A 5,427-nucleotide genomic window follows, 5' to 3' on the forward strand; every position below is an offset into this window, starting at 1 on the left:
CCTAAATCCTGTTGAATATTATGCTGACCACGCACATCAACTACAGCATGTTTACCACTGGCCTACAGTTCTGTGACCTACCTAACCTAAATCCTGTTGAATATTATGCTGACCATGCACATCAACTACAGCATGTTTACCACTGGCCTACAGTTCTGTGACCTACCTAACCTAAATCCTGTTGAATATTATGCTGACCACGCACATCAACTACAGCATGTTTACCACTGGCCTACAGCCACACCTGATGGACAGAATAGGCTTATTAACACACCCACACACTTGTTAACCTCGTTAACCCTGGCAGAACAGGGTCTGAGTGTCTGATCTCGACTCCACGCTCCTCACTTTCATCTCTCTTTCTCTCCTCTGCCCAGGGGAACCTTCCTTCCATCTCACTTTAGCATCACTCCACTCACAGGCCCTAAACTATCCTTCCGCCCCTGCTGGCTTCACACACATATATACACACACCCTGGTCTAAATGGCTTCCAGGATGAGCTGGAGGTAATGAGGACTTTCTGTCGTCTGCCTCGGGTCTCCGGTGATGAAAGACATGTACAGTCACTATCTAGCCATTCTCGAAAGAATAAATGTGTCTAAATTGGCCGTATCATCAGAGCTGATGAGCAAGTATAATAAGAGCTATCTGATGTTAATTGAATTGTATTTGGTGGTTAGAAGTTGCAGTGGTAATTCTGTGTGTTGTAGACCCTGTTAGTAGAACTGACTCACTGGTCACCCTGCACTCCTTTATTCCTTTGGCTCAGAGGAACGTACACTTCCATGGCTATTTATGCTGATGGGGATGAGGACTGACTTATGTACTTTTCCACATTATTAATTCCAGGGTTCAGGGCTAATGTTTCTGTTTAGGATTCACCATTTTTAAGTTCAATGAAGAGTTCCCTGTGGTGAAACGGGCCATTTTAATGAAGAGTTCCCTGTGTTACTGTGGTGAAACAGGACCATTTTAGAACTAGAGAGTTAGAACACTGCTTGCTACTTGTTACTGTGAGAAACAACAGGGCAGAAGTAGTGGGCCAGAACGCACACACCACCTCAGCTACTGCTAAGCTGTGAGGATAAATTCTGCTGACATTAACTACCTTGTTTGTCCAGTATCTTTAGCCCTACTGTGCTGTGTGAGGGTAGAGTGATGGGCACAGACACTACTAGAGTTAGCTCAGTGTGTGTGCGCTTGCGTGTGCATGCATGCGTCTGTTACTCCTTATTGTGTAGGGTTAGAGTGACTGCCTATTGTGGTGACAGAACTGGACTCAGACTCAGCCATTGGCTCAGCAGATCTAGTAACTCCAGCCTTCAGACACCACAGAGAGGGATCTATAAAGAGATGGAGTTTGGAATCGTGTGTAAGCTCTGTAACCCAGATACAGTGCTGTCAGTTCTTGCCGTTTCTCTCTCTTTCCAGGATCTGTAGTGTGTTTGCCAGTGTTTTCGTATGTGACCTAAAAGAGAGGGTGATGGATGCAGAGGGAGCCAGGTCAGACAGGCTTTTAGGCAGGGTTTTAGACAGCTAGCTACACAGCTGGGAGAAATGAGGCTGACCTAGCACCCCTGACTCCACTCTATCCCCCCTCCAGTCTCTAACAGACTCCACTAATAAAGGTTTCACTGAGACTATGGGACTCTATTAAACCTTTCTTCAGTTTTTAAGTGTTAAACAGTAACAGGAGAAGCCATTCACTGTGGTTTATCTGGCCAGTTAGTTTCTCAAAGCAGCACTGTGTCCACATGTCCTTATTAAACATACTTTAACACAGAGGCCTGGGATGGAGCACCTGAGGTCTACTGTGTGTTCCAGCCCCATTAGGCCTTGCTGACTAACACACACACATATACATACTTACACAACGCTAGCTAATGTTCCCATAACGCTTCCCTAATGTTTGCTAACGTTATAGGAGAGGAGTCTGGGCCAAGGTGATTAAGCTGTGAAGTTTGGCCTACTCAAAAGATTCTCATCTCCATCAGAAACTCGCCAGTCTTCTCTCGACCTCGCTCTTTCTCTCTCTCTCTCTCTCTGGGAAACTACTGGAGTTTAGAGTCTAGAAACTGAAGCTGTGGACTTAAGACTGGTCTCGGTTCTAGGAATGAAAAGGTATGTAGTAGGTTTTTTACCATTATAGAGAAATCTGAGGGACAGAGGGAAAGAAAGATGGGAGAAGGAGGGAAATGATGACTTTGGGGAGATATCTGGGGGACAGAGGGAAAGAAAGATGGGAGAAGGAGGGAAATGATGGCTTTGGGGAGACAGCTGGGGGACAGAGGGAAAGAAAGATGGGAGAAGGAGGGAAAGGATGGCTTTGGGGAGACATCTGGGGGACAGAGGGAAAGAAAGATGGGAGAAGGAGGGAAATGATGGCTTTGGGGAGATATCTGGGGGACAGAGGGAAAGAAAGATGGGAGAAGGAGGGAAATGATGGCTTTGGGGAGACAGCTGGGGGACAGAGGGAAAGAAAGATGGGAGAAGGAGGGAAAGGATGGCTTTGGGGAGACATCTGGGGGACTGAGGGAAAGAAAGATGGGAGAAGGAGGGAAATGATGGCTTTGGGGAGACAGCTGTGGGACAGAGGGAATGAAAGATGGGAGAAGGAGGGAAAGGATGGCTTTGGGGAGACATCTGGGGGACAGAGGGAAAGAAAGATGGGAGAAGGAGGGAAATGATGGCTTTGGGGAGACATCTGGGGGACAGGGAAAGAAAGATGGGAGAAAGAGGGAAATTATGGCTTTGGGGAGACATCTGGGGGTACTGCAGCTTGTCTTAAATTAAACCAGGAAACCTGACAAGGCCTCTTCCTTAGTGAATGGACCCTCTGTGCTTTTGTTATGAGCCCCCCACCTCAACTCCTCACCCCATCTGGACCCTCCCCCACCACCCCTGGATGAAACGTTTGGGTGAGTTGCTTAATCAACATCACAGATATGTGAGCTGGCAGGGACCTCTGGCTTGACTCCAGCCTTGATCCCCCCCCAGCCCACAGTTAAACACTGAGGATCTGCATTAGGCCTTGTGAAACTCAACAGTGTGGTGCCCATTCGGGAGTGTACTCCAGGACTCGATCTTGGCTCTGAACCAATATAGTTTGTTTGATGATGGGGACACTGACTGCCAGAGAAATAGATGGGACTGGAAAAGAGCTTCAAGCTGTCTCGTGGTTATGCGCGTGCACACAAACATGCCCTCACAGACACGCATGGATGGATGTATGCACACACACCGTTGAAGGCCTGAATAATTATCAGGTCATCTGGCCTTTGATTTCACCAATCTCTGCAAACACTTTTCCCCACAAAGGGTGATTGTGCTGAATAAGGGAGGTAAAATGTGTCATTGGCCAACACTAAACAGCTCAACTACTCAATTGAAGTCATCTGAAGCCATTACTGTATACCAGAGTTGGGGGTCAATTCAGTTTTCAATTGTAATACCTGTTGAGTTTCAATCCAAGGTGCATTATAGAGCAGCACATTTGAGAAATTGTCTTTAACCTCTACCGGATCAGTGTCACTAAACTGGGACGGTTGTTGTATACAACAGACAACTTTCCAGGACATAGACATGTCTTATATGGGCAGAAAGCTTAAATTGTTGTTAATCAAACAGTGTCTTATTAACAGTAGCTATTATAGTGAATAAATACCATGCTATTGTTTGAGGAGAGTGCACAACAACTTTTATCACAGCAACTGGTTTGATGCATTCACCTCTGAAGGTAAATAATGTACTTCAGTAATCTTGCTCTGATTTGTCATCCTGAGGGTCCCAGAGATAAAATGTAGCATAGTTTTGTTTGATAAAATGTAGGAACTGGGGCCTACAGTTTGACCCCATTGCTGTCTCTGGCTCCACACCCACCCCGCCCGGCCATCTAGATGTGTGTAAGTTAGTGTATAAGCTAATGATCCATCATGTATGACATTCCTGGGAGTGTGAACTTACATTTTTTTAGCACCATAGCATTTTTGTATGTTCTCTATAGTTATGTACTTAAATCTATCAATTGACCAATTTGGCACATTTGGGCAAACTCCTGGCAGACTTGATACAAAATATTGTGCACTAATGTGATTCTTCACTGGTCAGTCTAAACTTTTGCACACACTGCTGCCATCTGGTGTCCAATCTAAATTACACCTAGACTCCTATCTGAAAGTATGGCCTTTCTCTTGCATTTAAAAAAAATGAACACGTTTTTTTTGGTATTATCTTTTACCAGACCTAATGTGTTATATTCTACTACATTAACTTCCCTAATGTTTGCTAACGTTATAGGAGAGGAGTCTGGGTCAAGGTAATTAAGCTGTGGCAGTGGTTACAACCTCAAGTCTTCTTGGGTATGATGCTTCAAGCTTTGGCACACCTGTGTTTGGGAGGATCTCTACAGAGCCTCTCAAGCTCTGTCAGGTTGGATGGGGAGTGTTGCTGCACAGGTATTTTCAGGTCTTTCCAGAGATGGTCGATCGGGTTCGGGCTTTGGCTGGGCCACTCAAGGACATTCAGAGACTTGTCCCAAAGCCATTCCTGCGCTGTCTTGGCTGTGTGCTTAGGGATGTTGTCCTGTTGGAAGGTGAACCTTCGCCCCAGTCTGAGGTCCTGAGCACCCTGGAGCAGGTTTTCATCAAGGATCTCTGTACTTTACTCCGTTAATTTTTCCTTCAATCCTGACGAGTCTCCCAGTCTCTACCGCTGAAAAACATCCCCACAGCATGATGCTACCACAAACATGCTTTACCGTGGGGATTTTTTGTACCCTTCCCCAGATCTGTGCTTCGACATAATCCTGTCTCTGATGAGCACTATGGACAATTCCTTCAACCACGGCCTGGTTTTTGCTCTGACATGCACTGTCAACTGTGGGACTTATTTAGACAGGTGTGTGCCTTTCCAAATCATGTCCAATCAATTGAATTTACCACAGGTGGACTCCTATCAAGTTGTAGAAACATCTCAAGGATGATCAAAGGAAACAGGATGCACCTGAGCTCAATTATTGAGTTCTCCCACTTAAAAAGATGAGAGGCCTGTAATTTTCATCATAGGTACACTTCAACTATGACAGACAAAATGAGAAAAAAATCCAGAAAATCACATTGTAGGATTTTTAATGAATTTAATGCAAATTATGGTGGAAAAAAAGTATTTGGTCAATAACAAAAGTTTATCTCAATACTTTGTTATATACCATTTGTTGGCAATGACAAGAGGTCAAACGTTTTCTGTAAGTCTTCACAAGGTTTTCACACACTGTTGCTGGTATTTTGGCCCATTCCTCCATGCAGATCTCCTCTAGAGCAGTGATGTTTTGAGGCTGTTGCTGGGCAACACAGACTTTCAACTCCCTCCAAAGATTTTCTATGGGGTTGAGATCTGGAGATTGAAATGACCTTGAAATGCTTCTTACG

The sequence above is a fragment of the Oncorhynchus clarkii genome, unplaced genomic scaffold (assembly GCF_045791955.1).
Source record: "Oncorhynchus clarkii lewisi isolate Uvic-CL-2024 unplaced genomic scaffold, UVic_Ocla_1.0 unplaced_contig_8227_pilon_pilon, whole genome shotgun sequence".
Taxonomy (NCBI): Eukaryota; Metazoa; Chordata; class Actinopteri; order Salmoniformes; family Salmonidae; genus Oncorhynchus; species Oncorhynchus clarkii.